This window comes from Anser brachyrhynchus (genome assembly GCF_964034855.1).
Source record: "Anser brachyrhynchus genome assembly, chromosome: 2".
NCBI lineage: Eukaryota > Metazoa > Chordata > Aves > Anseriformes > Anatidae > Anser > Anser brachyrhynchus.
The window spans coordinates 81390833-81403931 of NC_137695.1; the positions used below are offsets into that span (position 1 = coordinate 81390833).

Genomic DNA, 13099 nt, shown 5'->3' on the forward strand with positions numbered 1-13099 from the left:
GGTAGCTGAGCAAGGGCTTTAGGCACTCTCAGGTGCAGTATTTAAGCCTCTCAAGCCTTTTGAAACTGATACCAGTGTGTTTTCCTCAGGCAGAGCCCTCAGAATCAGAGCCCCCAAACTTCATCAGGGGCTTTGCCATGCAAAGCTACATCCTCAGTGCTATCTACAATTCAAGTAGCATACAAAATGAGCCCATTCTCATCTCCAGTCCCACATACACTCCCTTGGTGCTTGGTGCATTTGGGGCAAGGGTGTTATTGGCTACAACACCCACCTTTACGGAAACAAGGGAATTTTCTGGCCTTGCCTACTGCAAGTGGAAGGAGACACTCCAGGGGATCCCATACCATAATGAACCTAAATCCCTGGATTAGCTTCCTCTGGGCTTTGGCTTTTGTAGAGCCATTACATAAGTATGAGAGCTACATAATACATAGGTGAGACAAAGAGCTCATAAGACCGCATAGCAGGGAGCAGAGCTAGAAACGGTAAAGTATGTTTTTCCATCCTGCTGGGAAAAAAAAAAGAAAAAAAAAAAGAGAGAAGCAGGTTGGCTGGAGGTCTGTCAGAAACAAATGCAGGCATTGAGACCCATGCTCTCCTGCAGAGTTTGGTACTGGCTAAGTCGTCTCTACTGGGGTCTGGCAAGGACTGGTGCAAGTGAAGAGGCTGAAAGGGAGTGATTATTTAGCACCAGCAGGTTTGTGAGTCTCTGCAGCAGAGGGATTAATGTGTGATATGCCAGCAAATCATGGCATAACGCTGACACTGCCACTTTGGCTTCAGTGGATCTCAGCTGCAGGAGTTATGCAAGCACAGCTGTAAATAGAGGGCTGCTGTTACTATCTATAGAAGACCAAATGTGACAGGGAAGCCCTGAGTGTCCCATGCAAGGATATGTTGTTTTTTATGAGTCAAAGGTCTTCTTGGGTTTTACTCAGAAGCGGACTGTGCAAACCAATAGCAGGATAGGCAAGCAGTTCCCCAGAGAATTCATCCCAGTGTGACTAAACTTCTGCATAAGTGCATGCAAGCATGTACAAAGGTTGTGAAAACTGGCTTATAGCATTTGCCTCATTCTCACGTATGGAAATTCTCATTGAAGACAGTAGGAGGCTTTTGCCAAAGTAAAGACTGAATTAATACCCAAACATTTTGCCATTACAGCCTGTTTCTTATTTACACTAATGTTCTTCTGGACAGTTGTGATATCTGAAAAGAGCTTGGCACCCAACTTACCCAGCATACAATCCATCTAAATGGTCATAATAAGGTAAAAAAGGCACAGCACAAATGTGGATCTGTCCCTTTCTGGTTTCTGTTGATAGATTTCGTTAACAAGTCTGGAAAAAAAAACAACATTCCTTCAGGGAAAAAAAAAATACATATATATATATTTTAAGGGCATTGAAGCTGTCTCAACACATCCAAATATTATTCAGCTTAGAAACAAAAAATGAAGATTCTGCTTGAAACAAAATTCAGAGCAGGAGTGCATAAGGCATTATGCATAAGGGCATAAAGACTAAGGGTTAAAATCTGTTGGGGACTTAAGTGTGTCCTGCCTGGCAATCTGTGGTAGTGCAAATGCAGACAAACCCTGGTCAGCCACCAGCCACCACAGTGTTTTGATTAAAAGCTCCCTGGGGAAACTGGGAGAGGATGTAGGCGCAGGAGTCAGACAGAGTTACCGAATCCCCAACCTCACAGCTGTCAGGGGACAAGACCAGAAACTGCAAACTCCTGCAGAGCCAGACCACCCCTTTGGCTTCTTCCACCCCTACGCCATCCCTGAAGCAGCCCGTGGGACAGCTGGCACCTGCTCTGGCAAGGGCAGAGGAGAGGGCAGTATAGCATGGCCTGAGGACTGGGACAAAGCCCAGGAGGGCCTGGCCTCTGGCTAGTTGGGAAAAGCAAAGAGAAGCCCAGGCTTTGAAGGAAGGAAGTCACAGAGACACCAGGCAGCAAGCCCAGCAAGGACCATAGGTTGCAAAAGGAGAAGGCTGAAATTTAGGGTCAAGGAGGTAATGGCGTGGGTAAGAAGCAGCAGAGAAAAAGGGTCGGCTCTGCAGAGTCTACCTCCAACCCGTGCTCTGGGCCCATCTGGATATTGTTAGGCCCCCTGCCCACCCACCCACCATGCCTGGAACGTGCAAGTACCTTATCTTGCGTTTCTTGTAATGCAGAACACCAACTTCTTTTTATGCTTCTTGGCACAGTTTATGACCTTTTTACAACTTCTTCCCTGTCAGGATATAGGCCATAAAGATATTTTAAATGGCTTCTCTTGGTGGTGATCTATTAGTTGGAATAATGGCTCCATATGCAAAATATGAACCCATAACCACTGCAAGCTAGCCCAATACCTTCACATCATTCAAACCTTGCTTTGAGAGCCACTTGTGCTTTGAAGCTACAAGAAAATAGCCAGCAAATATTTAAGTAGAAGGACCATTGAGCGTAATTTATGTAACCTTTCCCATTTTCAAACTGCAATTACCTATGTAGGGACTGGATGAATAGTGGGTTTTCAGTTCAGTTACTGAGCAGAAGTATCAGAGGAAAAAAACATTTGGTTTAAACCAACGCAGAATTTTTCAAATTTTCTTGAAATGCAAAAAGACTGGAATTATTTATTTTCAGTTTTAAATTACTTAATCCTTTTAAAATGCTTTAGAAGCTCTAGAGTGCCTGTGAAGTGAAAAATGTCATTTCAGAGTGAAAGTCCTGGTGTCCCATCAGACTTCGGAGAGGTTTGGCTACGCTAAACTTATCGCCCTGGAAGATTATCAGGACAAGCTGCTTCAACAATTCCAATTCCTCCCATAAATGCATAATATTTTCTCAAAAGTTATGATTCTGATTTGTAAAAAGCCTTGTCCCACCCTTAGAAAAAAATATTTTTTCTACTGATTTGTTGTTCAAAAGAATAAAAGACCAAAAATATTGTATTGTGTTTGCTTCTGACTGTTATTGCCCTGAATTCTCTGTCTCCTTGCTCTGTCTACCCTACACTACCCATCCATTTGCATACTTTGGATCCCAAACCTTTGGGATTATGCTGATTTTGTTGGCCTAGAACACAGCCATCTCTACCACCAATGCCTGAGCAGAGAACTATGTTTTCCCCCCAGGTACAAGCATATATCACCATCAGTAAAGAGGTTGCACCCATGTTGCAGGGAGGAATTAACAGCAGCAAAACTTTGTCCATTCATCCAGATAACTTAATCAAGGTGCAGTGAGCATAAAATTGGTTCTTTCTTGAATATCTCTTAGTCTTCCTCTGTCAAAGGAAAAAGAGTGCCTGTACTTGGAGCCACAGACCACCATGTTGGTGATGTCCCTGCTCTCTGGTTTTTCATTCTTTCTTAGTGCTGCTCACATGCTTGACATGTTGCACAATACACCAGCTAGTCAGAAAAAAAAATATGAATCCAACAGCATGAAGGACAAGATCTATCAAAAGCCTGTGGAACAACCAGGGCAGAAAATGGCTGTTTCTTAAATATTTTGTGTTTAAACATTCTCTGGCAATTCATAGCACTAACAGGTTTTCGGGTGGAGAGATTTTTGATCCTAACTGCATGTGTTATTCATTCAACCACTATGCAAAGCATACTGCTGTATTTTCATGAACAGACAATTGCAAACTGTTGTATATGTTTATATCTGTATCTGTTTATATATGTATGTTTAGAAATCAACACATATGTATTGTTGTGGGTTATCCGCCTCCGAATTAAATAAGAAATGCCAGACAGTGTTAGATATTGATGTTATAGGAGAAATACTTATCAAAATCTCCTACTCACTTCAGTGGCACTACTGAGAAAATTGGTGGCTGTATCATGGGGTGACATGCCTTGGCCAAGTGCAGCACAGTTGTTAGAGCTGAAAACTTGGATGGTGACTATGAAAGGCTCCCATTTGTGAGAGCTGGTGAAATGCCTTTTATTTCTTTATTTTCCAGCCCAGGAAGGTAATTCCCACTGCAGGAGTGCAACTAACGTTAATGGCAGTCACACACCTTAAGAATCCTCGCATGGCGCTTTGGTTGGTGATCTGGTGGACTTCCCTCAGCTTTCTTCACCTGCTTACCCGGGAGATGAGGAGGAGCTGACCAGACAGGCAGGACCTTAAAACCCAAACCAGCCTATTATATCACATCAGGTCTCCATCACCTGCTCGACCTTCCCCGCACAGAGCACGACTCTGTTGGGGTCTCGTGTCCTTTGCAACTGCTTTCTCCCATGCCCCCTCCTCCCCCAAAGGGAAGTGGTTGTGTGGTTAAAATTTAGAAACTGGTTCTCTGCAACTAAAAAACGTGTGGTTTCACCCAAACCATAAAATATCTCAAATCATTGGGATTAGTCCTTTTCTTCTTTCCCGTGTGCCTTCAATTAGCCTCATGAAAGTGAACCCGCAGCTTTAGGACTGAAAATAGCTGGAGCGAAGTGACGCAGGCTTCGCCCGAGATGAAAGAGTGGCTTCCAGAAGCCTAATTAAAAGCAACTGAGAAACCAGCACTTGATACAGCCTTTACTCACCTGAAAAAATAAACGGAGAGCTGCAGCAAGGCTTCGGCGCGGCGTTGTGGGAAAGGGGCTGGAGGTTTTCGCCCGGGTCACGGGAAGGCGCAGCTCTGCCAGAGCACAAAATCTTTCTGTTTCTCCCTGCCCCAAGTCAGGGGGAGGTCAGCCAGCCAGGAGAGGCCACCAGCGGTCCTTCACACCACGGTGGGTGACGAGACGGCAGGTCTTGACGCCCTGGCCACCCCACTCTGCTCCCTGTCTCGGCATCCCAGTCACACTTTAGCGGAGAAAATAAGCTTTAGATGGGTTTTCCGAATTTTACTGCAGGCTTGTGTTTGTAAGTAAACTTATCCCCACTGTAAAACAGTGTAAGGATACATCCATTATTTAGAAAACAGCTGGACAAGCTGACAAATTACTGAAAATTACTTTTCTCTTTTAAACTTCACTGCCATTGGGGTTGTAAGTGTGAAGCCCTGAACCATCTCTGTGAAACTCCACTAGTTTCACCTTTTTTGCTTTTAAATTCCATAGGCTTTTTCTATCAAGTATCCCTCTGTCAATTCACCTGCAGTCAAGATTATAAGGGCAGGGCACAGTGCGAAAAATCCTGAAGGAAAGTTTAATCACAAGGTTTAATCACTTCAAAAGGACTTGCTCTGGCCACCTTCCAGATCTTCGGTGCTTGATGTACTTCCTCATTAAGGTGGATAATTCTGACTGGAAAAAAAAAGTCCCTGCAAAGAATGTGAGAGAACTTCACAATATGGATTTGACACTCTCAAACTAAAATAGCTTGTTTTTCATTCTGAAAATAAAAATATTTCAATATACAGTTTACAAAAATTAAAATGTAGTTGACAAATGTTCCAGGAAATGAATGCCTTTCACAAAATATTTGGTTCACAATGAAATTTTTATTTTTGATAGGGTGGAAAAATATTATTTTCAGGATAAGGTGAAAATAAATATAAGAAATACTGTCTTTTTACCAATGACCTGAAAAATCAAATAGATGATCAGCTTTATGATTGCACATTGACTCAGGTTGCTGTGTCTGCACTAACATAGAAACGAGTCAAGAATTTATACCTTAGTGTAAAGAAGTGAGAAGCTGTTTTTACTATGCAGTTATTATCCTACATCCCATTCACAGGAATAGGACAACACTGTTTGAATAGATTTTAAATTTGGAAAAGTGAAACTGGAAGCAGTAGAAAAGAAGGGAGCAAGATAAAATATGACATTTATTTGCTGTGGACTTTTCTCATTCATAGATTAAACTTCTGGTTTTGAACAGAAATATTCATGGTTTTTTTTAGTCCTCTTATTTGAGAATAAGAGCAGGCAGTTGATCTCTACAGCACATTTCTGTGCATTTCACAGGTACCTGAATTAGGAGCTGAGAAGCTGTCAAGAAACCCCACTAGAAGCAACAGCGTGGAGCAAAGAAAAACACAGTACTCATAACTTAAGACTGATTTAGCATCTGATAAAGTCGATAGAAGTAACTCCGAAGCTGTTGCTCAGACCCCTGAGCAGAGATCCACAGTGTAATGAAACGGATCGTCACACACGGCACAGAGGTTTCTTAAATGATATACCAAGGTGAGGCATAAACCCTTTTTCTCTTGTAACAGTATAGATCAAATAGTTTGAACAAAATTAAAACTTAAACAGGCTATTGTCATTTTTTTATTATTGTTATTTTTGCAGTAGGCATATTCTGCAGTGCTCCCTGTAAATGCTGCTTAAACAGTTAGCTAATGAGAAAGGACTTTTTTGGTTGGTATATTCTTGTTCTTGCCATGTGGGATCAGATTTATGTGCGATTTGTGACTATGGGGCATTTTCTGCTATTCTGATGGAGCTATGAATTCACAACTGAAGAGAAACAGGAAACATTTTTAAAATCATAACCCAGAAAAACAGAAAAAGCCCCAACCAAAACCAAACAACAACAACACAAGCAGAAAAGAAGTGGTGATGATTTTGAGAAACAGCTAGGGGGGTTGCAAGGGTGTAACCAGTGCCACTGAAAACTCTGTCATAAAATCATAGTTACGTATGAGACCAAAAGAATACAGGTAATTAATTCACATTGAAGAAAAGGCAGTCATGTGGAAGTGAAGCCTGACAGAAAGCACTTCTGTATTTTACAAGGCTCTGTGAGGAACTCTTTTCCATAGAAATCTTCAGAGTAACATACTCTCTTTTCTTGAGCTAGCTGAAGTGTGAAACATTATCCTGAAAGCTGTTTATTTATGAGCCCTCTGCAAGGCACATTGAATTCTCAAGGCTGAATCTCTCAATTTCTTGTAAAAATATTTGAAAAGCATTTCAGAGGCCTCATTGCACCTTTGAATTAGCTACTACCGACTCAACTGCCGTACTAACAAAGCAGAGTCATCTCTGGGGCTGCTTTGAAGAGTTACAGCAGAGGTGAATTTCTGCCTGCCTGCCTTTTTCTGTGCAGCACTCCACGTGAAACGGAGCTCAGCCTATACAATGAAGTTTGAAATTAGCCTAGAGCATTAAACTGAAGTCTGAAATTAGCACAGAGCAATAGACTTTCAATCTCAAACTCTAATTTTTATGTTTATGGGACTCATTTCTAGAAGCATGCCTAGAAATAAAATACAATTGGTACTCAGGAGGATCAGTCAAGACTGACAAACAGAATGATATTTAAAAAAAAAAAAAACAAAACACATTTACAGACTTTTCTTGAAACAGTCATTTATTTTTTTCTTAGTCGAAAAATTATCATCTATTGAAAGGTTTAATAGTGAACTATTTGCCTTTTCAGAAAAAAAAATCTCTAGAAAGCATCCATAATTTTAGGAAGTACATGAATGTGAAACGAAGTTTGTGTTTAAAAGTGAAAAAAAAATCTAAAATGCTAGGATATTTAAAAGATCAAATTGATTACAGTGAATTTTCTTTCTCAGTGAGAATTTTTAAGATGCTTTTTACTCTTGACATCAGGAAAAAAGCCTGCTTTGCTATTTTTCTTGTTATTTCTCTGTTGCACAGATGTGTGAGGTATGAGTGAGGGATCATGTGTGGGAAGGGAGAGGTGTGAAAAGGAACTTTTGTGTATGACAGGGAGAGAGAAATAAATGGGTAAGTGTTGAGGCGAATGTTTAAAAGTCAAATTTTGTCAGGAAGACAAAATTACTAATAATTTTGTAAGGCAGGCATAATTAGTAGTCCTAGTGTTTTGAAAGTTTGTGTAAAAATTCAGGTAAGGAATAACACATCATCTATGCATTGTGAATTGCATTACAAAAAGAAAATATCATAGCCCAACAAGCATACATCTTCAAGATGACGAATTTGGAGAACAATGTTTGTGCTTTACAATATAGCTGCCACTTAAGTGTTTTCCATTCCTTTGATAGCAGTACTAGTAGAAACACATCACTATATGTCGACTCTCAGATGGCAGTTTTCTTAATGTAATTGACATTCTTTTACAGATTCTTTGGCACATGAATCCTTCCTCGTCTTTTTATAAAGCCATGTTGTCATGTGTGTCACTGTATGTTTTGGAAAATTAAATTGAATACAGGAACAAGAAGCCCTATTCAATATTCCTTACATCCTTGTCAGACAAAGCTCACACTGACCTCAAGAAGTCAAGAGATTTGTCTGGGCAAAGCGTAAACAAAGGGACCTGAATAGGATCCAGAAAAGCAACCTGTAAGTGTATAAATCCCCTTAAAACTCCAGTCCTTCTGTGAGGAAGCAGTGGTTGAAATGCTCTTCTCTCTTTGCTTGCTCCTCCAGGCATATCACAGTTGCCATCAGGAAGGAGTGGATCAAGATGCCCATGCCTTGGTCTGCCTAATTTAAAGGGGAGCACATGGTGCTATATTTCCAACCCCCCCAAAAAAAAAGACATCTTCACTGCTTGTTCTATTCCTCACAACTTGGTCTGGGTAGAAGAATCCTGGCAGCAGGAGGAAGATCTTCTGATTACATGTTGGGGGTGTCAGGATCAACCTGTATTTTTCTTAGCCTAGTCTTAATTCTCTGACTTAGGGTCCAAATGTGAAAGGATTAATTTTTTTTTTTTTCAGCTCACCTCTTGCTTACTTCCTCCCTAGTGTCTTCTCCACTAAGGAGAAACAGGAGGAAAATTTACCCCTCCCAGGAGGCAACTTATTCATTACATGCCTCAGCATGGGGAGAAAAAATGAAGTTAAAATTTAATTTTAATGTCACTAAATTAAGCCACTAAATTACCTCCTTAAAATGAGCCTGGTAATCCAAGAGGGAAAATCTCTCTCTCTAGGCTTAATTGTGAAAACAATTAGATCTAGATAGAGCCAGATTTCGCCATATGACACAGTCCAGAGCACGCTGAAAGAAACCAAACCCTTGAAAACAGAAAGGAGAAAAGATCATTACAAAAGATGTCTTTTCAAAGTTTCCCTGGCATTTCTCTAGATGGAGCTGCATGGAAGGAGTAAATAGTCGGTGTCTGCTAGGTGGCAGGGAGCATCCAGGATTTGCTCAAGACACTGCCCCAGGACTGGCATCTCCACAGGGAGAGGCACGTGTCCCTGGTGGGCACTGCGCTCCCCTGCAGCAGTGCTCCCAAATAAATCACCTTCACTAGTCGGGCAGGCGAGCACCAGAACAGAAAATTAGTTGTGAGGCTTTCTTTCTTTTTTTCTTTTTTTTTTTTTTTTTTTCTTTCTTTCTTTTTTTTTTTCTTTCCTAAAAGCCTTCAATTATTCACACTTCCTGTATGTTTGCCTGGAGTTGCCCGGCAGAGGAGGTCCCCAGGCCAGTCTGGGAGCAGGGAGTGTTGTTCCAGCTGGGCGGCCGGTCCCTGCAACAAGTGAGCAATTGTTCGGTGGCCGGGGGCCCCAGGGAGCCCCTGTGCCCCCCAGGCAGGGGTCGGTGGAGCGTGGCAGGGAGCCCCTACAGCCCCCTCTAATGCCTGTGCTTCGTTCACACCATGTACCCATCCTGCCTGCAGTCCCTTCTCCTTATCCTCCTTTTTTTTTTTTTTTTTCCCCATCTGAGCTGTGTCACCTTTTTTCCCTATTTATTTTCTGAAAGTTGACTGACCTTTATTTTTAATAAAATGAAACAAAATAGAATAAAAGCACCACTTGCGCCTTTTCACACTGCTTTTGTCCAATGGGCCAGCAGCACAAAATATTTTGGTTGTTGTCCTGACTTCCACACATCTTAAATGTCATTTTGTGTTTTGGCATGATGATGTTTTTCCAGGAAATTGTGACTTTCCAGAGTGAGAGTCCCCCTCCTAATTCCCTCCCCAACCCCCAAATAATGTCTTTATGAACCATAGCTGAGCAACTATATGTGTTAATGGGTATGTGTATGTTTGTGTGAAAGGCAGAGTTCAGAGGGAATGGGGAGAGAATTAAATGCCATACGTGCCTACAGCAACAAGAGACTTCTCTCTTAATACACAAGCAAGATCTTTGGAGAATATATGTCACGTAAATTTCAAGAAAATAGCAAAAGTTTGTTTACTTGCAAAGCAGATCATAAGTAGTGCATGTAAGACTCCTTACATTTATTCTGTATGTTCACCAATTAGGAAATTCTTCTTCTTGAGCTGAAGGAAGTGGTCTGCAGGGAATAAAAGGCATCTCTTTCAAGCTATGCAAAGTCTAGTGTGTTCTGCAAAGAAAGGTAGCTCTTCCAAAAACCACTTCATACTTTCTCATTGCTGTCTGCTGGAATGAGTATTGCATAGGCCAACTGGCAACTATTCATGTGCATTCTTAATTCAGTGGGGAGTGAAACAAGGAAAACATTTTTATAAGACTGTTTAAAAATTATATGTGAGGGAAACAATTAAAAAAATGTGCAGCCATTTTCTTGATGGTGCAAAAATGCCATATCCAACATCCAATTGAAGTGGGCCAATTTTCTCCTACTAGATTTATGTAGCAAAACCTGCCAGGCAGACAGAAAGCTAAATAGTGAAGTGTTTCATTTTAATATAATTTTAATTTAACAATAATGCCAAAAAATAGCCAGACAGGTTTATAGTGCACAAGTCGTACTATCCCACAACTTTCCTTCTGGCTGCCTCAAAATGATGATCAGGTTCTTGTACACCTCTTGAAAAAAAAAAAAAAAGAAAAAAAAAAGTCAGTGGGTATCTGGCTGGAACTGGTTTGGATTTAAAATCTTCCAAATCTTCTTATCATCCACTTTTTCAACCTTACCCTCCAAAATGCTGTACCTGTGGGCACACTCAGGCCATGACTCCCACTAAGTTTAAGGAGCTTTTTATTGCTTCAAATTACATACCTTGAGTATTTTCATTATAGGTCTGTCTATGCTTAATTTTTGTAGCATTTTGACTAGAAATTGCAGCAAGTCGGTGGTTTGCTCACATGAACATTAGCTATCCCCACATATGGGACAGGGAATACATGCAGGGACTATTTTCTTCTCTGCTGCAACAGCTGCGCCAGCCATTCACGAATCAGAGCCCCAGGGCTAACTAATGACACTTTCAGGTGTAGCTTGAATTGTAAATATCTAAGTGTCACCTGACAGCTTCTCTGAAGGATTCACATACCTGTATGTGGAAAAAAAAATCTCTTACCAAATATCCAGTAGCAGGTAACTCCACGTAACCTAGAAGTATTCAAAAAGAAAGCCCGTATTTTTGGTTGCTTTCATGTAAAACTTCAGCACTGGTAGAAGAGCGGGGATACAAAGAAAAGGCTTAGAAAAAAATATATGCATATACGCATATTTTTAAGCCAAAACACCAAGAATAATGGACTGAAGTGTGAGTAAGAATTAGGAATTGAACAAAATTCGTACATCCATTGCACATATTTTCTGAGCCTTTCACAAAGAATGTAGGTGAGTTTGGGATGATTTGGTTCCACTCACACTTGCACATCTTATGTGGTTGTAGATGACACTCCTTCCTTTTCTTTAAAACGGAAATAGCTCAGTACCACACCCAAACATAAGTGGGATTTCGTTTATTCGCATCAATAAAGCAGCTCAATTCTTGGCTAGTCTGCAGAATTGTTTCACAGAGCTCTCCAGCAAAATAATTGCTTCTGCACATATTCCCACATAACAGAGACTGAGGTTGCTGTTTGCTTGTGTCCCTGGCACAGCTTATCCAAGTCGGTAAAGAAAATCAAACATTCGCTAAGATCAACTGATTTTGAGGCAAGAAGGATCTACACTATAACAAAGGTCTTCAGAACTGATAAGGTAGTATTTTCAATGTAATCAGTAAACAAAATCCACGCCGAATCACAGTCTTTGTATTAAGTATTTGTTGGCTGAGAAAAGGGAAATAGGAAATGAAATAAACTGAAAGATAAATCACAAAAATCCTGTCTACAGGATTGCACGAAAATATCCATATTTAAAGAAACAAAATACTTTTTGAAATCCATTTCTTTGCACCTTTTCTTCTCTTTCAGAATATAAAGTTTGTAATCATTGCAAGAGTATTTTCTGTTATAATATTTTGGAATTTGACTGTTTGCTAACTTAGAAATATTAAATTAACTGTTGCCCTTTTGGTACAGAAAGAGACATATGGCAAACAAAGATTAATTTCATTCTGACTTTCTGCGTATTTAATCTGTACAAATGGATGATTTCTTCTGAAAATCACTTATGATTTACTATACACTTTTTAAATATTATAACTCACTAGAACGCTAATCCTATTTCAAATGTAATCATGCTTGTAGTCAACTTTAAGGATCTATTTTTTAAATGGAGAAAAAAAAACTATGTATATTTTTTGGGGAAAAATGAAGTAAAATTTCTAAGGAATTCCTGGAATTCAAGCTATTCAAAAAGCATCGGATAGTACTATGGACCGCATGCATCTCTTCATAGTTTAAGTATCTACATTTGCCGTTTTTCTACAGTTATCCTGTATCCTACCATTTACAGCATCTTTGTGACATATGAAATTCAAAGTTTTTTTCTCTTTACCTATTTTAAATTTAATTAAACTAAAAATATTGTATTTATAGCTATGAATGAACAGAAGTTCAGATAAGAACCCTGTGATATACAAAGAGCGTAAGTCAAACAGCATAAGATTTTGCAGACAGAAAATCTAGAAACCAATACCTCTAAAAGAAAGCTTCACTCAATCCAATCTGTTTTGGTCAATTCCTTCAGTTGTTAAATGTGCTTCTTCTGAAGTTTTGGCATTCTTGCTGCTTCTGTGTGTTTTCCGTGGCTGTGATCTATTACAACCAGTATAAATCTGATTTTTCTTTCTGGTACTTTAAATATTTTGCTTTTATTGTTAGCCTGTGTCTGTTGGAAAATGTTTGGTGGAAAGAAAGATGAGAAAGGTAAAAGAGGAAAAGTATACATCATTGTAAAATAGGTTGCTGAAAAAACAAAGAAGTACTGAAATTTTGGTTTTCAAGTGAATTCTGCCTTTTTATGTTTTAGCTGGGAGAATAGAAAGGAATTAGGAGAAATTATTGTGAATTGCGTGTGAGCATTAGGGTGGGTTCTGATAGAGGCCAGATGACAAACCGTAGTTTGTGGAGTTGTGTCAG

The 13099-nt window shown here is 39.9% G+C and overlaps 1 long non-coding RNA gene across 1 annotated transcript; it reads right to left on the minus strand.

The window, feature by feature from the left end:
- Nucleotides 1-8891: 8891 nt before the first annotated feature.
- Nucleotides 8892-12837, minus strand: LOC308188678. The gene is made up of 3 exons (XR_013945687.1): nt 12657-12837; nt 11143-11174; nt 8892-10648 (listed from the first exon to the last, which is right to left on the minus strand). It is a non-coding gene; the product is annotated as an uncharacterized lncRNA (long non-coding RNA).
- Nucleotides 12838-13099: the final 262 nt, after the last annotated feature.